This window comes from Bos javanicus, chromosome X (genome assembly GCF_032452875.1).
Source record: "Bos javanicus breed banteng chromosome X, ARS-OSU_banteng_1.0, whole genome shotgun sequence".
Taxonomy (NCBI): domain Eukaryota; kingdom Metazoa; phylum Chordata; class Mammalia; order Artiodactyla; family Bovidae; genus Bos; species Bos javanicus.
The window spans coordinates 124,921,079-124,947,642 of NC_083897.1; the positions used below are offsets into that span (position 1 = coordinate 124,921,079).

General features: G+C 42.9%; 1 long non-coding RNA gene across 1 annotated transcript in view; it reads right to left on the bottom strand.

Annotated features, from left to right (window-relative positions):
- LOC133242000 (uncharacterized) overlaps positions 1 to 26,564 on the bottom strand; it is a 146,400-nt gene that overhangs the window by 93,371 nt on the left and 26,465 nt on the right. The window lies entirely within an intron of this gene.

Below are 26,564 nucleotides of genomic sequence, written 5' to 3' on the forward strand. Positions count from 1 at the left end.
ATGATGCGATGTGATCTGACATGTGCTAACATGTCAGATATGATTGCTGTGTTTGTTGTCAGCCCCTTCGAGGGAATTATGGGAAGATTTCTCTTAAATGGCACAGTCTAGACCATTTTCCTGCCTTTTCCCCTGTTGATAGGTCCCACGTGAAGGTTACTATGGGAAACACTCCCTACTGATCCATGAGTCATGTCTGCAGCCTGGAAGGTTCCAACAGCAACACTATTATCCTCAGGCAAAGGTCCTCTGGGATTTTATCTGAGCTGTAGAAAGACAGCCTGGTGGCAGGAAGAATATCTTATAAACAAAACTAAAAGAACTGGGTGTTTATTCACTTACATTGCTGGAAAAAAATAAATCAACAAGGCTACAAGTTAGTTGGATGAGCAAAACTGACTACCTTTTAAGCTCTGAAAGGCTCAGGAACAATTGTGTGATGTCCACAGAGAGTTCATTTTCGAATCATTTTGGGGACTAGTCTGCATGAAAAGCAGGTCATCATCAGGATGCAGGTAACATGAGAAGTACCAAGGTCTTTGGGAAGAGCACTGTTTTGTGTCAGAATGAATGTTTAAACGGGAGACTGTTCACTCATGTACAGGAATCACAGAGCATGCTGATGATCAGACATTTTCAACTAACTCTGGACTGAGAAATCGCTATGGAACACAATAGCAAGGAGTGGAAAAAAGATCAAGTAAGTGTCCTCAGTGGATTTTTCAGAAGCAAAACTTGGGACTGGGATCTAGGTGATGGGAATTATGGAGGTAGTACTCTCAGGAGAAAAGGAGCAATTAATTCTCTGGATGAGGGGAGAGCTCAGAGCATCCAGCAGCTGGGGGAGGATACGCCAGCCCAACAAAGTGGGCCACATCAGTACTGACTCTCGTTGCTTACCCAAAGCCACATCCCAGTCATTGGCAGCTGTTGTTCAGTTGCTCAGTGGTGTCAGACTCTTTGTGATCCCATTGACTGCAGCATGCCAGGCTTCCCTGTCCTTTGCTGTCTCCCAGAGTTTGCTCAAACTCATGTCCATTGAGTCAGTGATGCCATCCAACCATCTCATCCTCTGTTGTCCCCTTCTCCTCCTGCCTTCAGTCTTTTCCAGCATCAGGGTCTTTTCCAGTGAGTCGGCTCTTCACATCAGGTGGCCAAAGTATCGGAGCTTCAGCTTCAGCATCAGTCCTCACAGTCAAGACTCAAACATGTCTCTCAGTCTTGCCAGTAATTCATCAAATCCACTCTTTTATAATGGCAATACCTACCATTGCACCATCCTTTATAAAGCACTTTCAGAGCTATGATCTCATATCATGACCTCCATAATCCTGGAAGATAGACAAAGGCCAACATCTGTGCGCCTGTGACGTGGAGGCTGAGAGAGTGATCCAGCCCAAGGTCACATACCTGGAAGTAACAGAGTAGAGACTAAACCTTATTCCCAGGGTACCACCTCTTTTATGGGTCAGAAGAGGTATTGAATAGTAAGCTACCATTTAGCCTTGTATGTCTACTGATCACAAGGCCAATGTCATTGATGTGGTTTTGTCCTATGTCCCTCGTATGAGGACCTCCATTCGAGCCTCAAGGAATATTTAAGGAATATTAAATATTCCTCAAGGAATATTTTTGCTCAAGGAATATTTAAGTTCTTTGTCATGAATTGCTGGCCCTGGTGTGGGATTTCTGATTTTCTTTCTAACTTTTGATACCAATTTTCCGTAATAAGAGAAAAATAGTCTATTTTTATTAAAATGACTCAAATGTCTCTGGAAACATTTACAAGGCTTGGAATGTTTTAATAATTTCCTGATCTGGATGTAGTAAGGCATCTGAATGAAATAGCTAATATGAAATTCCTCCTCATGGTGGAGTTTAAATTTTGCTTTATATTATCCTCATGTTTCAATTTAATCACAGCTGATCCACAGATGATCACATGAGCTGAATTTGTGATCCTTTCCTTTGCCATTCAGATTTTCATCTCATCTTCTTCCTCCATCTTCTCCAGCCTCACAACTTTTCTCATTATCTAATGGTGCCCTGCCCTGGTGTCTGGATATCCAGAGCCTGTTCCAAATCCTCCCATGGAATGTTCCTACCTTTCATGAGGTCACCTGCACAAGGGCACCATGAGCTGTGGGACAGAAGACACTGGTTCAAGACCACAGTCCACCTCGCACTGACATTATGATCATATAGCAAGAAAGAACATGGGTGCTTACAACTGCGCACATCCTTTGACCAAGCAATTGTACTTTTTATAGCTATGCTACAGAAACAATTAGAGATAAGCCCAAAGGTTGTTTACCACTGCAACTTTTACAAGAGAAAACAATTGTTCAGGGACTCCTCAGCCTCCAATAAAAAGAAGAATGGCAATAAAAATATATATTATATCCAGATGATAAAAGAAGACTCATCTCAAAGTGTGTATCAGAATTCCCCAGAAGGCTTGTAAAACCAAACACAAATTGTTGTGCGTCATTCTGAGTTCCTGATTAGGTAAATCTAGGATGGAGTCTGGGATTTTGCATTTCTACCACGTTTCAGGGTGATGCTGATCGTCCAGGGACCACATTTTGGGAACCACCGCTTGCCATACAAGAACATGTCATGGTATATGGTCTCTATCTATTAGTCCGAAAAGGCAATTTATGTGGCAAAAACTACTTTAAATCTATTTTGGTAAATCAATACCAATATTTTAAAAGCTGAACAGTGGTTAACTCTAAGTTATACCTGAGTGGTAGGATGGGTTAGGCAGAGAGCAGTATTTCCCTGCCTCCCTCAATTTTGGCATTGGCTCATAACTCATTGGAGAAGGAAATGGCAACCGACTCCAGTATTCTTGCCTGGAGAATCCCATGGGCAGAGGAGCCTGGTGGGCTATAGTCCATGAGGTTGCAAAGAGTCGGACACAACTGAGTCCACAGCACAAAACTTATAGTTCTGGGCTGAAATCCCTTTCCAGCTCTCACCTGCTGTATATGATACTAAGCGAATTAGCTAACCCTCACAGCCACAGCTTCCTCACGTAGAAACAGATAATTGCACTACTTAGAGAGGATATTTTGACTATTAATGGAAATAATGTAACACTCATGTACACGTTCATTTAAAGAATATCTGTGCAATTCCTCCTGTGTCCTGGGCACTGGAGCTGGGGAAAGAAAGTGAAATGATAAAGAAGACTCAGTGACTTAACTTCACACAACTTCAAGTTTATCAAAGGCACAAAACATTCACCCACCTGCTCCCACTCTCCCATCTTTTCTCTGTGTGGACATATTGGGTTGGCCAAAGAGTTCCTCTGGGTTTTTCCATAATACCTTATGGAAAAAAGATATTATAGAATATACCCTTAATATTTCCATAAGGTATAATGGAAAAACCTAGCAAACTTTTCGGCCACCCCAATACTTCAGTGAAAGTACATCTTAAAATAATCCCAATTTTCCCAGTTTCCAATTTATGAGGTCTCAGTGCTTTCTCCATTTCCATTTGCTGCATGAACTGTGGCCCTGTCTCAACCTGGGCGAAGTGTTCCTGCTGCTTTACAGAGGGCCTGGGAGAGTTAAAATGTCCAGAGCCCTGCAGGCAAAGGGAGTGTGGATCCTTATCAAGCTCTCCACCGGAGAGAAAAGTACCCTCCAAGAGATAGGTGCCCAAGAACCTGGAAATAAATGCTCCTCATTCCATCAATGAAGGAAGGTATAGGAGGCAACCTTCACACTATGTTTCCCAGTCATGTCTGATGTTTTATAACCCCATGGACTGCAGCACACCAGGCCTCCCTGTCCCCCACCATCTCCCAAAGTTTGCCCAAGTTCATGTCCATTGCATCGGTGATGCCATCCAGCCATCTCATCCTCTGATGCTCTCTTCTCCTTCTGCCCTCAATCCTTCCCAGGATCAGGGACTTTTCCAATGAGTCAGCTGTTCACATCAGATGACCGAAATACTGGAGTTTCAGCTTTAGCATCAGTCCTTTCCAACAAGTGTTCAGGGTTGATTTCCCTTAAGATTGACTGGTTTGGTCTCCTTGCTGTCCAAGGCACTCTCAGGAGTCTTCTCCAGCACCACAGTTTGAAGGCATCAGTTCTTTGGTGCTCTGCTTCTTTATAGTCCAGCTCTCACAACTGTAGGTGACCACTGGGAAGATCATAGCCTTGACTATACAGACCTTTGTTGGCAGAGTAATGTCTCTGCTTTTCAACACACTGTCTAGGTTTGTCGTCACTTTCCTGCCAAGAAGCAATCGTCTTCTGATTTCATGGCTGCAGTCAGCATCTGCAATGATTTTAGAGCCCAAGAAGAGGACATCTGTCACTATTTCCACCTTTTCCCCTCCTATTTGCCATGAAGGAATGGGGCCAGATGCCATGATCTTAAGTTTTTTCAATACATAGCTTTAAGCCGGCTCTTTCACTCTCCTCCTTCACCCTCATTAAGAGGCTCTTTAGTTCCTCTTCAATTTCTGCCATTAGGGTGGTATCATCTGCATATCTGAGGTTGTTGATGTTTCTCTCACCTATCTTGATTCCAGCTTGTAACTCATCCAGCCCAGCATTTCTCATGATGTGCTCAGCATACAGGTTAAACAAACAGGGTGACAGCAGACAGCCCTGTTGTACTCCCTTCTCAATCTTGAACCAATCAGTTGTTCCAGACAGGGTTCTGATTGTTGCTTCTTGACCCACATACAGGTTTCTCAGAAGGCAGATAATATGGTCTTATATTCCCATCTCTTTAAGAGCTTTCCATAGTTTATTATGATCTACAGAGTCAAAGGCTTTGGTGTAGTTGATGAAACAGAGGTAGATGTTTCTCTGGAATTCCCTAGCTTTCTCTGTGATCCAGCAATTGTTGGCAATTTGATCTCGGGTTCCTCTGCCTTTTCTAAACCCAGCTTGGACATCTGGAAGTTCTTGGTTCACGTAATGCTGAAGCCCAGCATGCAAGATTTTGAGCATGATCTTACTAGCATGGGAAATGAATGCAACTGTCTGATGGTTTGAACATTCTTTAGTACTCCCCTTCTTGGGAATTGGGATGAGGATTGACCTTTTCCAGTCCTGTGGCCACTGCTGGGTCTTCCAGATTTGCTGACATAATGAATGCAGTACCTTAATGACATCATCCTTTAAGAGTTTTGAATAGTTCTTCTGGAATTCCGTTGCAGTCACTAGCTTTATTAACAGCAGTGCTTCCTAAGGCCCACTTGACTTCACTCTCCAGAATGTCTGGCTGTCTGTGGCTGACCACACTATTGTAGCAATCTGGTTCATTTAGATCTTTTTTATACAGTTCTTCTGTGTATTCTTTCCATCTATTCTTGATCTCTTCTGTGTCTACTAACTGAAGTAAACAAGTGAAGTCACTCAGTTGTGTCCGACTCTTTGCGACCCCATTGGACTGTAGCCTACCAGGCTTCTCCGTCCATGGGATTCTCCAGGCAAGAATACTGGAGTGGGTTACCATTTCCTTCTCCAGGGGATCTTTCCAACCCTGTGATTGAACCAAGGTCTCCCACATTGGAGACAGATGCTTTAACCTCTGAGCCACCAGGGAAGCCATTCTGCGTCAACTAGGTCTCTACTATTTCTGTCCTTTATTGTGCCCATCCTTGGGCAAAATATTTCCTTAATATCTCCAATTTTCCTGAAGAGATCTCTAGTCTTTCTGTTGCTTTCTTCTAATTTTATATACTGTTCGCTGAAGGCGGCCTTCCTGTGTCTCCATGCTGTTCTTTGGAAATCTGCACTTAGTTGGATATTCCTGCCCCCTTCTCCCTTGCTTTTTACTTCTCTTCTTTCTTTAGCTATTTGTAAGGCCGCCTTCCCTGGTGGCTCAGAGGTTAAAGCATCTGCCTGCAATGCGGGAGATCTGGGTTCGATCCCTGGGTCAGGAAGACCCCCTGGAGAAGGAAATGGTAGCCCACTCCAGTATTCTTGCCTGGAGAATCCCATGGACAGAGGAGCCTGGCAGGCTACAGTCCACGGGGTCGCCAAGAGTCTGACACGACTGAGTGACTTCACTTCACTTCAAGGCCGCCTCAGACCCAACGCAAAACAGGGGCTTGAGACCCTGGGGCCACATTATCTAAAACCACACAGCCCAGGGGCGCGCAGAACACCAGGGTCAGGATTCATCCCAGAGGTACTCTCCTAATAGAGTATCTTGGAGCTGTGGCTCTGAGACTGGCCCGCCCCATGCCCAGTGGGAGATGCCCCCAGGAAATGGTTTATGCCCATGAGCTTGGCTTTCTCCTTCTTGGCTAGGCCTCCGGCTTTCTCTCTTGATAATTATGTTTACTCAACCTGCACTGCACCTGGCGGTGCTGCAGGCAGTGGGTGTGCTCTGCTGCCCTCACGCTCACCTCCGGGCCTCTAACTAGAGAAAGAAAGGGGGAGGAGGGGGAGGAAGCTGGATCAAACTTGAAAAATCAACCCATGAAACTGCAAGAGACAAAGAAAAATGAAGTAATGACTGTATTTTAGAAGGAGAGCCATTTTTCCCCCCTAGGTATCTTAGGCTTTGTGTTTCCTGGCATTTCTTAAACTTCTAGAAGGAAGTTGTAAAAATGCTCACCAAAGGTCACCATGCAAGAAAGGAAACACAACTCACAAAACAGGGGTCAATAAAAATCAAGGTGGATGTAAATTCTGTTTACACTTATGCTCCCACGCTCTGTCACGTCCGACTCTTTGCGACCCCATGGACTGTAGCCTGCCAGGCTCCTCTGCCCATGGGATCCTCCAGGCAAGGATACTGGAGTGGGGTGCCATTTCTTCCTCCAGAGGATCTTCCTGATCCAGGGATGGAACCCAAGTCTCCTGTGTCTCCTGCATCTCCTGCATTGGCAGGCAGATTCTCTACCACTGAGCCAACTGGGAAACCTATAAATTCTACAGCATTTCCATTTAAGGGACTATTAATATCTAAGTGGAAACTACAGCATGAAAGGCACCTCCATCATACAACCTTATGAAAGACCGAATCTACTCTGCAAGTCCTCTAGAAGACAATTAACATCTACGTTTGGTTCATCTTTCAACAATTCTGCCCAGTAGGTACATTAAGTCTTTTTATATGCACTGAACTGACGAGAAAACCAAGACAGGGCAGATACAGCTATGTGAATGAGGTAGACACACAACTGGAATCAGATTCTTGCACCTCCAAAGCTTATGTCAAGAACTGCAATTCTGTGTCTGCCTGCTCAGTCAGCACTGCATGCTGAACCTCTGCTAAGGTCACAGGACTTCAAACACTGAGGAATGAATGGGGTCAACTCAAGTTGGGAGCCTGGGGAAGGCAGTGAGTGTGTCTGTGGTTTCCTCTGCCTGAGATGCCCTGCGGCCTTTTGGGTTTGTTCACTGCCACATTCCAGAGGACTTTCTGACTGCAGGCGTGGGTCAGCAAAATGCCGACTGAGGAGCGGTGGCCAGCTGTGGGCAGTCACACCCCTCAAAACCTCAGCTTACAACAGAACATTGGCACACAGTCCCCTTCAGACTGCTGGTCTGCAATTTAGCAAGCTACTGGGCAAAGAGGAGCCCACCTCTGCCTTGGTGTATGGCCAAAGCTTCCTGTTAGAAAGACAAACCCTTGGAGATCTCTTTATTGAAATATCGGGGTTTTCCTTTGATTGCTGAAGCTTTTCATGACATAGGGCTTTGGGAGAATTATGAGGGGATTTCAGAGACCAAGACCCATGAATTCCCCTTCCACTGGACTTTAGACACCATACCTTATGTGTGGCCCCGTGAAGAATAATTCTACAATGCTTGGCAATAAGCAAAAGGAAGACAACATGTCCTTTCAAAGTCATACTGAACCATTGTCTGCTAAGCCAAGCATATTTCATTTTCTACGGAAATGCATCTTTGCTTGACTTACTATTTACCACTGATTAGGACTGGACTCTACCAAGTTGGATATTAACATGTGGACTGATAAGTTACAAATGATTTTTATCCAGTAGAGTTGCAAACGATTTCACTTTGGTGAAAAAGATAACCTCAAAAGTTACAGTTCTATTGCCTTGTACAACATAAAGCCATTCTGTATTTAACTTGGCAATCACAGTTTAACATTGTTTTTTCCATTGACATATATCCAGCCTCTCCTGTATACCATTTCCTCATTAATGAATTAAAATACGGCTTTGATGCTCTCCATATATTTGTATTAAGATCCTATTTCTAACTTTTCAGTGTTTCCTTTGGCAGTGCCTGGGCAATTCTTAGGGAGAGAAGCAACTGTAGTTTAAGGAATTTAGCAATGTGAAGATTATAAAGTGCAAGAAGGAAAATCCCACTGGGAGTATATATGCTATTTAACTTGATCCTTGCCTATAGCTGTCCATAAACACTGTCTAGAAACTATTCCTCACAGTGTGTTGATATTGGACTCCAGAACAAAATCAAAATAAACAAAACAATGCATAATGAGAAAGCCCTATGCAAACAAGTAGATGAACAGAGAAATTACAATTTTTGAAATGAAATGGAACCTGGTGGTGGTGGCCACCCAGAGAGCACCCTTCTTGCTTCTAAATTCTGTCTTTCTACAGGTACTTGCTTTCTCCCCAAGCCTAGAGTCTATTTTCAAGGTCCCATGCATTGGATGGAATTTCCTATGCAAAGAAAAACAAACTGCCCCAAGTATATTTTACCTTAATCTCCATAGCAATCATTGCAAAGATTCAGTGCACTTTTGAATGGATACCAACCTCAGACAACCTTTCCTTGTCCCATTTGAGGCCTTGAGTCCACCAGCAGGGACTCAGTAACATCCAGGTTCTAGAGACAATTGCTTGCAACCTAGTAATAGAAGATTACAAGTGTATTTCATTCTTTTAACCATCTTGGTAGTGGAGCTGACAGTCTGGGGAGAGGATTTGTTGAGAAATAAACAAATATGTCCTACTATTTATGGTGTGTGTGTGTGTGCAAAAGAGGGCTCTTGTTTGAGGCTACCCTTCAGTTTTGGCATTTCTCCTGAAACTTACACAGAGACTAGACTGTGTGTTTTGTAGATAAACTTGTTATAAAAATAGTAACCATCTAGACTGCATCATTACACTAGTTCCTGCAGTCTCTGACCACACGTTTCCACTGCTAAGGCAGTTTCATGTGGGGAGGTTGGGAGTATCAGAACAATTGGTTTAACCAGAATAGTGATATTCCTCCGAGAATAATGCCTAACCCCTGAGATTTCCAGGAAAATTTCCACCAAATGGGTCATGGGAAAGAGCTCTGGGATAATCCATGTCAGAGTTCTGCTATGTAGTCTGTATGCAACTTACAAATGCCTGTAAATAGTGAGTCCATGTGCCAATATTATCATTTATGTCTGCAATCCATTGACTGTCTCTGTCATATTCTAGATTCTCAAATATTTTGCCTCTCCCTCAAAGAAAAATACTATGAACTATACACATAACCACATTTCTTTAAGTCATTGGTGTTGCTTAATACAGGGCCTTCTTTTCTCTCTCACTACAAGTAATAGTTTGTGTAGTATGTTATAGTCTTACATGCCAAGTGGTAGGAAGTCACATATACGGCAGAGAATCTAAATTGTGTCTGTTCTAAGGCAATGGATTAATCTGTCTTTTCCCTAATGTTCTCATATCACTGGCCCACCAGTGTAGTAACTTATTTTTAAAAGATACTATAAAAAATTTTTGATATATAAATTTAAAAAATAACAACAACAACAAGAAATTACTACACTGTTGGTGGGAATGTAAACTGGTACAATGACTATGGAGAATAGTATGGAGGCTCCTTAAAAAACTAAAAATAGAACCACCATCCATCCATGTATGTGTGTACTCAGTTACCTCCGACTCTTTGCCACCCAGTGGATTGTAGCCTGCCAGGCTCCTCTGTCCATAGGATTTTACAGGACAGAATATTGGGATGGGTTGCCATCTCCTTCTCCAGGGGATCTTGCTGACCCAGGGATTGAACCCATGTCTCTTCCATCTCCTGCATTGGCAGGCAGATTCTTTACCACTAAGCCACCTGAGAAGCCTAGAATTACCATATGATGTATGAGTGGCAATTCCACTCCTGGGCATATATCCAGACAAAACACAATTTGAAAAGATACATGTACCCTAATGTTGATTGCAGCATTAATTACAATAGCCAAGACATGGAAGCAACCTACATGTCCATCAACAGAGGAATGGATAAAGATCTGGTAAATAAATGTAATATTACTTGGCCATAAAAAAGAATGAAATAATGCCATTTGCAACAACATGGATGGACCTAGAGATTATCATATTAAGTGAGGTAATTCAGAGAGAGAAAGACAAATATGATATCACTTATATGTGGACTCTAAAAATACGATATAAGAACTCATTTACAAAATAGTAACAGACTCACAGACATAGAAAACAAACTTGTGGCTACCAAAGGGTAAAGGTGGGTTGGGGGGGAATAAATTAGGAGTTTGGGATTAACATATATACACTATTATATATAAAATATATAATCAACAGGGACCTACTATATAGCACAGGGGACTCTACTCAATATTCTGTAATAACCTATATGGGAAAAGAATCTGAAAAAGAATGAAAATATGTATATATATAACTGAATGACTTTGCTGTACACCTGAAACTAACACAACATTGTAAATCAACTAAACACCAATATAAAAAATTAAATTAAACATTTTAAATTAATTAATTAATTTAATTAAAAGAAGAAATTAAAGATAAATAAACATTGAGAAATTTTAATTAAAAAAAATTTTTAAGACACTAGATTGATCTGACATTATTCCTTCCAAGGGGTCGTCGCTGGATGCCGATGACAACTGGCTTTTCTATTAAGAGCTCAGAAATCAAACCTTCAATAATTGTGTTAGACTCTTATCCACTGGTCAAAGGTATTCAGAATCCAAAGTTTGACCTTCAGTTTTCTGGTGCTTATTCTATTCTTTCTGAGTCCTCAATGGTGAGTTCCGACTCTGCAACCCCATGGACTGTAGCCTACCGGGCTCCTCCGTCCATGGGATTTTCCAGGCAAGAATACTGGAGTGGGCTGCCATTTCCTTCTCCAGGGGAACTTCCCAACCCAGGGATCAAACCCGGGTCTCCTGCATTGTAGGCAGACGCTTTACCATCTGAGCCACAAGGGAAGCCTTGTGGTCTAATTAAAAGAAGAAATTAAAGATAAATAAACATTGAGATAAATTTTAATTAAAAAAATTTTTAAAGACACTCGATTGATCTGACATTATTCCTTCCAAGAGGTCGTCGCTGGATGCCGATGACAACTGGCTTTTCTATTAAGAGCTCAGAAATCAAACCTTCAATAACTGTGTTAGACTCTTATTCACTGGTCAAAGGTATTCAGAATCCAAAGTTTGACCTTCAGTTTTCTGGTGCTTATTCCATTCTTTCTGAGTCCTCAGTGGTGAATTAGAGGGCTCAGGCTAAATTTTCTCAGTTCCATAAGATATCTCTTGCCCCAATAAGGAGATTTGAAAATCTTTACAAATACTATCATTCATAAATTTTGAGAATTTTTGGAAAATCAAACCACTTTCAAGTATACCATATGATTCTCATGGAAACTTTATAAATCTCTTGTCTGCCTCATAAAGTAATATTCCCACATATTCCTGTTGAATATTTTCTTCTCTTGTCTAGAGACAGGAGATTTTCCTCTTTTCTAAGGCTTTTTTTTTTTTTTTTCCTGCTGGCACCACATGGCATGCAGGATCTGATCCTCACCAGGGATCGAATTTGTGTCCCCTGCAATGGGAGAATGGATTCTAAACCACTGGACCACCAGGGAAGTCCTTTTAAGGCTTTTTAAAATTGAAATAACCATGTTAGTTTTTTTGTTTACCTTTCTGATCTAGGACATAATAATTGTGCTCTGTGTTGTCTTCTTCTTAAACAATATTCTCTTAAAAAATTAATGGGCAGGATGAGATGGCTGTGTGCCTTGTTACATATTCCCTAAGGCATAATATACTGAAAAATCAAAATCTGGTTGTGAAATGGCTTTTGACCATATTTTTCTTAAAATGGGACAATCAATTACATAATCATCTCTGGCACAACTTCTGACTCCTTTTGCAATATCATTCTTTATATGACTCAATCATGAAAAATAATGATCAACATCATTTTTCCACAGCCACCTACCTCCCATGTGGAATGAAGTCACCAAGAGCTGTTAGACCAAAACACTCCAGGCTTTTTGGAGACCTTACCATTCACCAAAATCTCCTAACAGCCTCCGCCCTCTTTTTTTTCTAGAACTTTAAGATGAAAGGGTAAAAACAAAACAAAATACACTGTGTTATTATGGAAGCCTTCTCTGTTCTAATCGAATTTGTACTTCAATAAAGTCTTCAAATTTCCTTTAAACTTTCCTAAGAAATGTTGTAGCTTAACACTTGTTTCACACTGGACCAAAAGTCTTCGTAAGTTTTTCCCAATACAAAAGGTTTACATGCCTGTCTGTCCATTTGGTTTCTTAGACTCCATATTTCTTATGATACTTGCTTCTGGTTAATAATGCTTTGGCCCTATAAAGACCCACGGAAGGATTCTCTCATTGTGAAACTTCCACACAGCACAGATTTTGTGTTCTGTTTTCCGAAATGACCAGAGACACTGGTTGCATTCGGAGTTGCGTGCTAGCCCTCCTTGTCTTCTCCTTAAGCTGGCTCATCCCAATGGTGTACCCTTCATGAGGGGAGGATCTACTTCTCTCTTGCTTCTGCTGTATCTCTAATACCTAGCCCATGCATGTGTGTGTGCTGTTGCTGAGTCATGTCTGACTCTTTTGCGACCTCATGGACTGTGTAGCCCACCAGGCTCCTCTGTCCATAGGACTTCTGGGTTGCCATTTAGACCAACTGGCTTGCCAGTTTGACCTGGGGATCGAATCTGCATCTCTTGCATCTCCTGCCTTGGCAAGAGAAGTCTTAACCACTGCACCGCTTGGGAAGCCCATAATACCTAGCCCAGTGCCTAGTATATTCAGTTCAGTTCAGTTGCTCAGTCTTGTCCAACTCTTTGCCTAGTATATAGTAGTCCTCAATCTCCATTTGTTGAGACAATGAAATAGTCTCTTCCCTGAAGATCACATGTGTGGGGGGATGGGGAGATGGGATGAATTGGGAGATTGGGATTGACACATATGCACTACTATGAATAAAGTAGACAACTAATGAGAACCTACTCTATAGCATAAGGAACTCAGCTCAGTGCTCTGTGGTGACCTAAATGGGAAAGAAATCTAAAAAAGAGTATGTACATATGACTGGATATGACTGATTTGTATATTAAAAAGTACATACATATGATACATATATGTATACATATAACTGATTCACTTTGCTGTGCAAAGGAAACACAGCATTATAAATCAACTATACTCCAATAAAAAAAAAAATCATGTATAGAGTATGAGCCACTAACTGGTTTAAAGGATCTCTTCTCTGGGCCAGGGTCTGGAGTCACAGATCTGCAGATTTTTGACTGTCCTAAATCCCTCTGGATATGCAGTGAAGGTCACAGACATTCTGCACATGAAGGGTTTAAATGTCCACATTCAAAGGGTCAGCTGAGAATTCAGAGACTAACTGATTCCCTAAGTTCCACCCATGAGCTCTACCTTAAGAGCCTCTGGTCTCAACTGTTCATGAATCTGTGATGAGACAAGGCCAGGGATGGAGGGCCAGAAAGGGGACTTCCCGAGTGGCGGGGATCTGAGGAGCTGAAACAGAGACTTGGAGGTCACTGATGGCCAGTGAAGGCCACAGATAGATGGTGAAGAGTTGGGATCAAGGAGAAAGTTGAAGAAACTTTATTGATAAAGAAAATGTGAGAAAATTAGCCTTACTCAGCACAGAGATATTCATTCAAACAAACACTGTAAGCAAGATTCTTGGGGTGCCCTGGAGTTGAGATCTGGTGTTTACAAAAAGGAAACAGAGATCTGAAACTGCCTAGGACTTGGGACCCAACACCCAAGTGGTTTCTTCTTCCAGAGTCCAGGCTGAGGGAGTCACCAGCCTGGACTTCACATGCAGAATGAGAAGGGGAAACAGTTAGCAGGGTAAAGGGAAATCTAACTCAATTTGTCAGTTTCATTGAGCATCTACATTGTTTTGACTAGGTTAGGAGCTAGGCATAAAGCAGGAACACTTTCCTCGTGGAGCTCAAATGGCTGCCTGTCCTGCCTGCATATCAGAAGTCAGGAGAAGAGTGACTCGTGTCTCACACTGAGCCACGCTACAAGGAACAGCATCAGCCGTCCAGTGCGCCCCACAGTTCCCACACAGAAGAGCAATGATAAGCAGTTAGGAGCAACTGCGCTCCCCAGGGGACATCAGGCCATGTCTGAAGACAACTTGGGTTGTCATACCTGGAGGAGCAGGAGATATTTCTGGCATCTAGTGTGTGCGAATGTAAATTGGTACAACCACTATGGAGAATAGGATGGAGGTTCTTTAAAAACTAAAACTAGAACTAGCATGTGTAAGTGAAAGTGTTAGTCACTCAGTCATGGCCAACTCTTTGCAACTCCGTGGATTGTAGCCCACCAGGCTCCTCTGTCCATGGAATTCTCCAGGTAAGAATACTGGAGTGGGTGGCCATTCCCTTCTCCAGGGGATCTTCCCATCCCAGGGATCAAACTCGGGTCCCCTGCATTGCAGGCAGATTCCTTACCATCTGAGCCAACAAGAAAGCCCTGCAGAACTTCCATATGATCCAGCAATCCCACTTCTGGATATATACCCAGAGTAAACCATCATTTGAAAAGATACATGCACTCTATGTTCATTGCAGCGTTATTAACAATAACCATGACATGGTTCGAGGCAGTGCCCATCATGAATGATTCAGCCCAAGAAATCAACAGTACTGAGGATGACGAGCGCTGCACGTGAGTAAAGGGTTCTGTACATGCTTGTGTACTGTTTCCTAATTTGCCTGACACACTCAGGGAATAAAGGTTACTACAATGAGAAAAACAAACAGGGAAAATGCGTGTTTCCCCAGACACAGTCTTCAGAGGAGGAATTTCACCGGCTAACCGGTGTTGTGAAGGTGGAAAGTTGTGCAAGGTGCAAGGAAACAGTGCTGGGAGCTCTGTGTTTGGGATAAATTTCATCTGAAGGTGGATGCAAGGAATATGTGCACATTTAAAATCAGCCTAAGTAAAACCTCATCAGACTAGAAGGGTAACTCTTGTGCAACAGACACCACAGAACTCACCCCGAGCTCAGGAGAAATGGCTTTTGCATTGTGTGTGTCCCTGCCTCCCCCCAGCAGCACAGCTAATTGGGAGATATTGGGGTGCTCTTCTGCATGATCGCCACGTGGGCAGGAATTTGAAGGGCCTGGAGTTCTGAACTACTGTAGCCCATAAGGCCAAATTGCATGTCTATATTTGAAGATAGCTGTGCTTCGATTTCATTCAACTGTTTTCAAAGCACTGAGTCACTGAAAGCGAGAAAGATGTTGCCAACTGAATGTACCTCCTTTGTTTCTATTTTATGAACTGGCAGTGAAACAGACAGCAAAGAGCTTGGCCCTTAAAACACTGCTGATTTGCTCACTTTCAGTTCCTGCCCATTTTTTCTTTCCTCTGGGACACTCTCTGCTTTTATTGTCAGACCACCCAGGGAGGTCCTTGATTCTGTAGGGTGTTGTGGCAGGGTTTGAATTCTTGGGAGCATGGCCCCATAGCCATGGAAGCACAGGTGTTGGAGGCCAGAAAGCTGGAGTGGAGTGCTTTAGTGGGGTCCCAGCTGCGGCCTTCACCCTCACTCTCTCTCTTAATCTTTTGACAAAGTCTTTATGTCCCACTCTTCCTGTCAAAGGTGCAACAGGACACAAGCCAATTATCTGAAGAGGAGCCAACCAGTGCTCCTCCCCACCATCACATCCAATACTTTAGCAACCTGATGCAAAGAGCTGACTCATTTGAAAAGACCCTGATGCTGGGAGGGATTGGGGGGCAGGAGGAGAAGAGGACAACAGAGGATGAGATGGTTGGATGGCATCACCGACTCAGTGGACATGGGTTTGGGTGGACTCTGGGAGTTGGTGATGGACAGGGGAGCCTGGTGTGCTGCGGTTCATGGGGTCACAAAGAGTCGGACACAACTGAGCAACTGAAAAACCACCACCATTAGATGTACTGGCTGCCAGGTCTGCGGGCATCCTCCCATGTTCTGCAAGCTGGTGCCCTTCCATCCCATCACCCCACCTCGTGAAGGAGTGCAGGCCACTGGAAGTGACTCTAAGTCACTGTGATTTTAATGGAATACAACATCTGGCCCCAAAGTGGTTATGATTCCGATTTTTTTTTTTTTTTTTTTACTGACCCTCTCCCCAAATAATCTCTTTTGGGAGAAATAAATTAATTTTATGAGGTCACAAAAAGATGGTCTGGTTAATAAACTTACTCTGTATCTACAATCTGTCAGATGAACTATTATGTAATGGTTTACAGAAGCCTCAAAAGTAGAATCTCAGACCAAAGAGCCCATGTATCTCATTTGAAGTTAGTGCTACAAAGGGAAGGACCACACAAAGGAGGTGTTTAGAGAAAATGAATTTGGTAAGTTCAGAGAAATTCCTACAGCAAGGTCGTGGATGTTAATGAGCCTGTGCATGGTGACGGTAGAAGGGAATCTGCTGGGTGACTATGCAAAAGAAAGGTAAGCTTAGAATATCTAACAGAGGGTCAGAATAATCATGTAATCTCAAAAAGCACATGTGCACTTAAGATGCAAGTTCTAAAGATAAATGCTACACGGAAATCGGTTTCTGAGCCATGAATGGAATTTCCCCGTGAAAAAACCCCCCCACTACATTCTTGTAGCTACATGTATGAACCAAAGGTTTAAAGAGCCTCACAATGAGCCCTCATTATCAATATTACTAGAATAAAAGTACATGGTTTAGGAGGTTTCCATGAAAGGAATCGTTCAGAATATATTCCTTTGCAGAAAATGACAGCTCATGTTTCCAAACTCTTATTATGACTATGGTCAGCCTTTGGAGATAAAAGAAATAAATACAAGATGAGGGGCCACTAAAGGAATTCAAACAAATAGGGAAATTCAGCTACTTGAAGTTGACACAGGAAGTGGATAGTTTCACATTCACAAACTAAACAGCCCTAGAAAATGAGCGTGTATCACATACTGAAAGCTCAGGGGGAAAAACATTTGCAGACCACTTACAGGACTTTCCAAAACACAGCTTTGGTTTCCTTTAAAGCTACCATCATAAGCGCAGGAAATCTGGAAGCCTATTTTACATAGAAGTTTTATCATTACAATATATGAGAATGTTGCCTTTGGCTGGGCTCACAGAACTCTCACAAAGAGCTCGGCAAACTAGGTATGACCCATGATCCAAAGCCTGTGTTTGTTCAGTCTGAGAGAAGAGAAAGCTTCTTACATTTTTAAATGTTGAAAAGAAAAGTCAAAAGGATAAAAACATTTTATGACACATGAAAATCAATTGCAATCAGAACTTCAAAGATCCATGAAAGAAGTCTCTTTGAAACTCTTTGTGACCTCATGGACTGTAGCACTCCAGACTCCTCTGTCCATGGGATTCTCCAGGTAAGAACACTGGAGTGGGTTGCCATTTCTCCCCCCAGGGGATCTTCCCAACCCAGGGATCAAATCCAAGTCTCCTGCATTGCAGGCAGATTCTTTACCATCTGAGCCACCAGGGAAACCCCACTTGGAACACAGCCCTCCCCAACGGTTTACATTTTGTCCCTGGCTGCTTTTGAGCTACAAGGCAGAGTTGAATCCTTCCAACAGAGACCCTTATGGTCTGCAAAGCAGAAAATATTTACTACCTGGCCCTTTACCAAAAACATTTCCTGATCGCTCCTCTAATATGTTAAAGACCAGCTTAATCTGAAAGTAAAAGTACCAAAAAACAAAAAAAACCCCACCAATATGGAGGAAAAAGGAGAGAAAAATGTCTTGTTCATGAGTTGATTTTCATAAGCTGCACTTGACTCTGTCCTGTATATCTGTACCTGCTCTCATGATACCCTAGCCATCTCCGATTAAAGAGAGTGCCCTCCCTGCAAACCTTGTCAATCTTTGTTATGTGATCTGCGGAAAGCTCAGGTGTGGTCTGAAATCTGATGCAAAAGTTGGAATTAGTTCTTATTTCAGCTGGTTGAGGTTACCTAGGTAACACAACAAACCAAAAATAGCTGAAGAATCTGTGTAAATGAAAAACAAATATATGCAGAGAGGGAGCAATCAGTTTTCAGAAGAAAGAGAAATGTTCTTTTGGATGGAGTGCCCCATTGGGAATGAGATGCCTGGTGTTAAATGAAGGGAAGGGAGTGGAGGGACTTTTGTGGGTCCCAGTGGGACTTCTGAACAGCTAACAGAGTACAGAACTTTATTACTGATTGTGAGCCGTGGCAAAGTTTAGAGTTCCCTGTTTGTACTGATACCATGAAGGTCAATGGGTATTTTGGTAACAAATTTCCATGCAGAGAGAATGGTAACTTTGGGGATTATCCTCATGGCAGGGTTTGTGATTCTTTCACATGCTTTTTTTTCTTTCCTTGAATTCAAATGAAAATGAGCATCAAGGCATCAGAAATGCCAGAGGATAATGCAAGTGGTTATAGACCTTCACTCCTCCAGGTGGGTTCCATGGGCCAGCAGCATCAGAATCTTTTGGTAGCTCTGTGGAAATACAGAATCTCAACCCTCCCCCTCCCAGATCTGCATGTGAAAGGGATTCCCAGATCATCTGAATATATGGGAATTTTTGAGACGCACTAATCATAGCCACCGGGGGAGCAGAGATACAGTTTCAGGTTCAAATGGTGCTAATTCACTGGTTCAGTTCAGTTGCTCAGTCGTGTCTGATTCTTTGTGACCCCATGGACTGCAGCACGCCAGGCTTCCCTATCCATCACCAATTCCTGGAGCTTGCTCAAATTTATGTCCATTGAGTCGGTGATGCCATCCAACCATCTCATCCTCTGTGGTCCCCTTCTCCTCCCGCTTTCAGTCTTTCCCAGCATCAGGGTCTTTTCCAATGAGTCAGTTCTTTGCATCAGGCAGCCAAAGTATTGGAGTTGTAGCTTCAGCATCAATCCTTCCAATGAATATTCAGGACTGATTTCCTTTAGGATGGACTGGTTGGATCTCCTCACTGCCCAAGGGACTCTCAAGAGTCTTCTCTAAAAACACAGTTCACTGGTAGCCAGAAGGCAATGGCACCCCACTCCAGTACTCTTGCCTAGAAAACCCCATGGACGGAGGAGCCTGGTAGGCTGCAGTCCATGGGGTCATGAAGAGTCGGACACGACTGAACGACTTCACTTTCACTTTTCACTTTCATGCACTGGAGAAGGAAATGGCAACCCACTCCAGTGTTCTTGCCTGGAGAATCCCAGGGACAGGGGAGCCTGGTGGGCTGCTATCTATGGGGTTGCACAGAGTCGGACACGACTGAAGCTTACAGTGTTGGACAAATTCCTGTCTTGTGGCCTCAGTCATCTTCTCTCTCAAGTGGGCCTAAAATCACCTTCCCCTAATTTTTGAACAATATTCTCACTCACGTGAAATCATGAACTTGAACCTGCTTGAAAAAGTATGAAGTACTCTACGGTGACAAGATCTTGTCAATGGCCAACATCTCCAGACCTCAACCACGTGTTCTGCTCTGCACTGCGCTGACTTCTGAAGATGGAGCTTTCAGTTCAGTCTCACAAAAACTGTCTGATGAGAGTAATCCTGTCAATTTCACCTTATAGATACAGAAGCTGAGCCATGGTGAAATTCAGTGCTTCACCCAGGGTTGTACATCTCTTCCATCCCAGAAGTGGAGTTTGAGCCCCTAGGCTATGTCTTACCCCTGAACTACACTGCCTATAAAATACAATACTGACCAGTGGGAATATGAAATTATAATCACAAAGGACAGTTTAAAAAACCACTGCACAGAGAGACCAAAGGTATAACATGTTTTAAACTCTTCTTTTGAATCTATGCAAAAGGAAGAAAACTTTAAACAGAGAAGTACCCTGAAGATTAATGATGCAAAGTCCCTGAATACCCAAACCAACCTGAATGTGTTATCAAAAATTGTGGCCAGCTGGGGTCCGTGACTTCTTCTAGTAGGTAAGTGTGAACCCGATGACCGGGGTCCATGCAAAGTGCCAGGAGATGACCTGGGTTATCCATTGAGATAGCTGTCTTAGACTTACAAAAGTTAGTTCTCACAGTTGAAGGAAGATACAATCTTTAGCTAGAAACTTACAGAGCTGACCCTAACGTTACAATTTAGCTTGAAAATGTTTCAGGTATAGATATTTTGTGTATTTTTCAGGGTCTATTCTGTTCCCTCTGGCAACAGAAACTTTAAGCTTCCAGATGGTTCTAAACAAACATCATTTGGAAACCTCTTAAAAATCCCCCTACTTCTTGGCTTTAGGCTAATAGCTTGCTTGTTTTGCACTGAGGACTATCCTAAGAGTTTTTCAAATAGTAACTCAAGTATTAACCCTTTCAACAACCTATTTTGGTAAGTGGTACTATTAATTCTAGGAGAAGGAAATGGCAACCCACTCTAGTATGCTTGCATGGAAAATCCTATGGACCGAGGGCCTAGTAGGCTACAGTCCATGGGGTCTCAAAGAGTCGGACATGACTGAGTGACTAACATACACTATTAATTCTAGATTATGATTTAGATCAATTGGGTTATTATTTAGCTGAGGAAGCACAGATAGGTTAAGTGATGCTCCTAAGATCACAAAGATAGTATCTGGTAGAACTGGATTTCAAACTGAAGCAGTGGGTCCACACTCTCTACTCTTATTATTACCTTAGAGTGCCTGTGAGTAAAGTTACCTCTCAGGGATTTTTTTTTTTTTTTTACTTTGACTTTAGTATAGTTGAAAGTGAAATCAAACTGTTAGTTGCTCAGTCGTATCCGACTCTCTGTGACCCCGTGGACTATAGCCCACCAGGCTCCTCTGTCCATGGGATTCTCCAGGCAAGAATACTGGAGTGGGTTGCCATGCCCTCCTCCAGGGGATCGTCCCAATCCAAGGATCGAACCCATGTCTCCTGCATTGCAGACGGATTTTACTATCTGAGCCACCAGGGAAGCCCTTAATATGATTACAAAATATATTTTTTAAAGGAGGACCTAAAGGCTGCATTGGTGAAATATTGGTGTTTTCATCTTTAAGAAAAAATAAAGGGCAGTTGTAACTGAGTGACTTAGCATACATGCATGCATGTGATTGCTTTGGAGAGTCTATGTGATTAAGGACCACATGGACAAAACCATTGCACCCACATTTTTAGTCTTATTCTGGGGCAGGGCTTCTCAGCGTCAGGGGAAGGAGGGCCATCTTACCATCCCTTCTCCCCGCCCAGGGATGGTTTCGATCACCACCACTTGCGGAGGTTGGGAACTGGGGTTGCTACCAGCATCTAGTGAGTTAGAGGTGAGGGTTGCCGCTAAACATCCTATAGTGCATGGGACAGTACCCACCACAACGGATGAACTGGCTCCATGTGTCACTAACACTGAAGTTAACAAACCCTGTTCTGTAGGAATAAGGGTAGATGGCATTTACTGGGCACTAGTTAAGAACATGCACAAAAACCACAGACCAGAGGAGAAGGTGCCAGATGTTAGATGTGACAGACGAGTAGACAGTTACAAAACCAGGAGGAATGTGCTAGATTGAAAACGGTGCAAGGTGCTTAAAGGTACAATGGGAAGGACAAGTGCCAACAGCCTTCACAGGGACTCCAGGGCTGAGTCAGAGACACCAAAGGGGGCAGGTTCACCACAGATCAGAATGTGCAGGGCAGAGATTTGCAGAGACATGGATGGACCTAGAGATGGTCAGGCTAAAGTGAAGTAAAACACATAGAGACAAATACCATAATACGATCTATCACTCATACATGGAATCTGAAAGCAGATAAAAATGAACTTATTTTCACAACAGAAACAGACTCACAGACACAGAAAACAAATTTATGCTTACCAAAGGGAAAAGGGTGGTAGCGGGAGGATAAATTAGGAGTTTGAGATTAACATATACATACCACTATGTATAAAGTAGATAATCAGTGAAGACCTGCTGTATAGCACAGGGAACTATATTCAATATCTTGTGATAACATATAGTAGAATATAATATGAAAAGAATATATAAGTGTGTTTATATATGTTTGTGTGTGATTTTATATATACATACATACATACATACATATACATACACATGTATATAATAGCTTTGTTACACCTGAAAAAGGTCCATCTAGTCAAAGCTATGGTTTTTCCAGTGGTCATGTATGGATGTGAGAGTTGGACCATAAAGAAAGCTGAGAGCCAAAGAATTGATGTGTTTGAACTGTGGTGTTGGAGAAGAGTCTTGAGAGTCCCCTGGACTGCAAGGAGATCAAACCAGTCCATCCTAAAGGAAATCAGTCCTGAATATTCATTGGAAGAACTGATGCTGAAGCTGAAACTCTAAAACTTTGGCCACTTGATATGAAGAACTGACTCCTTAGAAAAGACCCTGATGCTGGGAAAGATTGAAGGTGGGAGGAGAAGGGGATAACAGAGAATGAGATGGTTGGATGGCATCATTGACTCAATGGACATGAGTTTGAGCAAGCTCCGGGAGTTGGTGATGGACAGGGAAGCCTGGCATGCTGCAGTCCATGGGGTTGCAAAGAATCAGACATGACTGAGCGACTGAACTGAACTGACACCTGGAAAAATCAACTATACTTCAATTAAAAAAAAAAAAGAACCTGCAGGGCAGAAATAGAGCAGCATGGGGCTTGGGTTTTATTTTTTGGTTTTATGTTTGCTAAGGCCTAGACATCTGTTTTTAGCTCTGGCATTGCCTGCTTTCTGTCTTGACCTCTAAGTCATTCCCCTTTTCTATCCTTAAGGAGATCAATGGCAACTTTTGGAAGCTGAGCTGGTCTGGGAACTCATCAGTGCAGAAAAGCTCTCTGCCAGGGAGAAAGTGCGGCAGAGAGTGATCACAACTAAATGAGCCATTAGACACGTTCAGTCCTAGATTAGGAGGCAGAGGACTCTGATTGCAAAAAAGTGGCAGAAATGTAAAAGCTCTGACTTATCTGGGACCATTAAAAGCTTTAAGGGAGCAAAATAGAGCACCAAGGTAAGGAGCTAAAGGGTAATAACAAGAGAAGCTTCTCTAGTCTTCTAGTCAGCTTTAGGAGAACCAATGCATGAAAAGCTTATGAAATCCTCTGATGCTAACTGTTCTCCATTATCCAATTTGTGTTTTATCCTCCAAAGAGAAGAGGTTAAGCCCAAGGGGTGTAGAGGCTAAACCGCACGTGGAAGATGGACGGGCACGTGGCTGACCCACCGGTTGCTGCTATGGTTGGTGACCTGCTGTGGTCCTTGTGAAGACAGCGATCTCTTTCACAGAAGTTTACATTTTGGGGGAGGTAGTCTGGGGGTTCCAAGTTTCCTCTGCATCCTCACTCTTGGCAGACACAGAGGAGAGTAAATTTGCCATTTGGGGCAAATTTTGCCACTTTTGGCATCTGCCTTCCCAAAGTTTAAATTCAGAGCTAGCACTGTGCAGGGGTGTGTGTCTTTTGGGGAAAGTGGGAGTTTGCTCTGATGAAAGTGAATATGTCTCTTCAGTGAAAACTGGGCTTCCCTAGGGTTTAGCTGCTCTTTCGCGGGTGGGGATGGAGGGGTTAGGTAGAGGCTGGAAGGGAGAGCAGCAGGATCCACCCTTCACTTGCCCCCACTGCTGGGAGTTTTGATCGGTGTCACTCATTTTTTATGTGCACAAGACAGTGGATGCAAATAGATTGCTGATAAATCAGCTTCTCACTAAAGCAGCATTTCTCTGTGGATAACACTTTCTTCTTGGTAGGCAAGGAACATGTCAAAACCATGTGCTTAAAAAGCCTTTTCCTGGGATTAGTTCTAGATCTCATCAGAAAATAGTGGGTTGCTGAGACCCATGAGGCCGCTGCAAATAACGTATCTTGCAAACAGTTTCACAAAATTACGGGAATTGGTTCAGAGAGTTACATGACATCAGCTCCGTCATATATCCTGTCTATTTTTCATTTTGGGAAAGTTTGTTTCCAAGTATGAGTGAATGGCTTTTAAATGAGACCCTCAAATTTCCAGGGATCTTTTAAAGTTCTTGAATTTGTGGAAAGTGTGGCAAAACAAAGATCAACCCAATAAACCTGTTGGGAATTCTCTAAAAATCTGCCAATGAACTGCTCTTCTGACCAGAAGAGAAGGTCACAACTACAGAGCAATCTGAACTCCCCACGCAGCACAGTCTTCTAGGCCCAGGCTGGCCTTTAATATCTAAACAAAAGATCCCAGGGCTCCATCACACATCCCATAGCAAGGCCAGCACATCATCCCTCTCTTCCTGGGTCGTCTCCTCTCTTTGCTCCCAACTCCAGCCCCAGGTCCTGTAGCTGGCTTCCTCATCCTACATCCTTTTTAGGCTTCTTGACACCTTTGCAGTGGCCATCTACCATCCCCTTCATTCTAGCTCCTCATTTTCTCTGGGTCAAAGAGTCCCCAAATTCTCGACTTGAAGACCATGAGGGAAAGGAGGGAGATGATTGAAGTTGTTCTTACACAGGCCAGCCACCACCTTTTGTTCCATCCCCTCCACATCACACCAATTCCTCCATGAGTGATCTTTCTGGGCATTGTCTTTAGCCTCTTGAGGTTCTGGGCCAAAACTGAAATTACTTGTCTTCTTTAAGACTTTATCTGTTTCCTGATCCTGATCACATTCTTTTTTAAAAATATATAAACTTATTTATTTTAATTGGATATTAATTACTTTACAATATTGTATTGGTTTTGCCATATATCAACATGAATCCGCCACAGGTATACATGTGTTCTCCATCCTGAACACCCCTCCCTCCTCCCTCCCTGTACCATCCCTCTGGGTCACATTCTTAGAGAAAGGAAAAGCCACCAAAAAGTATCCTCCTCCTTTCAGATGAACCACCAAAGATCAGCAACTAGAAGAAATTCAACATGTGCGCAGTAATCAGTCAAACCCAATAGAATACGAGTTTCCAAAGGGTCAGATTTCATCTGATCACCTTTAGTTTGTGTCCCCAACACCTTGAACATGACTGGCTTATAGCTATGCTCAAAAAAAAATATACTGAATGACCGACTGAATGAATGAAATAGTGGCCAACAGATAGATTTAAAATTCATGTGTTTGCTGATAAGGAATGGAGCTATGAGAGTGTGCCAGGAGGTGAAACAGGCGGTGTAGACTTTCTGAAAATATAGCAGAGCTGACCCTTGCCCTGATGAGCTCTAGTTGAACAGGGAAGATAAGACACGTATACCGTTGCTTTAGTCCAAGAGAGATCTTGGAGGTTGTAGGACAGAAGGCTAGACAAGAAATAATGGCAAATTGCATTGGAGCTGATGGGGAAGAGCTCTTAGGCCAGGTCAGAAGTCTATGGAGTAAATGGAATCCCTCTCTCTGGATAGGGATTTAGTTTTGGTTATACAGGTAATAATAATAATCCCTTGAAAGCCATATTTTGGTAAATCATAGCATTTGTTCAAATGGCTCTGTCTCTGACTCACAGTTTCTATGGATGCTCAACAGATACTGAAATTTTAACTCTTGTCTTCCACATTGGAGCTTCAAAAATAAGCTGCACTGTAGCCCACCTTTCCCCAAAGTAAAAGACAAAGACACAGGTTCATAAGAAAGTAAAATGTCTGCAGCAAGTCTAACCTTCCATCCCAAGAGGTAGCTTTTGTGAAATCATAACCATCTTGAAGAAAGGAAATCATGGTGGTTCATGACCACATGGATGCCCCCCGTTATTGACCTATCAAGCTAAAACTAACCAGCAAAGTGCAATCATTTGCAGAAGGCAGGCTCTGATCGGTGCCCCTGTACCACGGGGGTCAGTCTGACCTTCTGGGGTTCCCTAGGGCCCTGGGAATGGGCAGAACGGGGGTGCTGGAAGCACACAGCTTCCTTCCTGGGACGTTCTGCTCCAAGCTTCAGATGCGGCTCAGCCTCCATCTCTCAAGGAGGTTGACAGGGGAGGGCTGGGGATGCATTCTCAGGAAATTACCAGCAAGTACAGGGGCAGAACTCTTAAGAGTGGAGTTTGATGTACAGATGCCCAACAAGTCCTTGTGAGCATGCCTGACTGAGAGGTGATGGGGTTTCTCCCCACCAGATACTGCCTGGTATGTGTGGCTGGAAACTGGCTCCAAGGGATGCTAGACAAACCAGTTCTCCCATATCACATGGAGAGCTTTCTAAATAGAACTTAATTCCTTTTTATGTGATTCAAGTAGAAGTATTTTACAGATATTTAAAGAAAATACAGATGTGCATAACAAACAAAATAAAAATCAGCTACACATTAAACCCCTGTTGTAATCTCTGCTAATTTTTAGTCTTTTCCTCCAGTTTACACCCCAGTAGGATTTG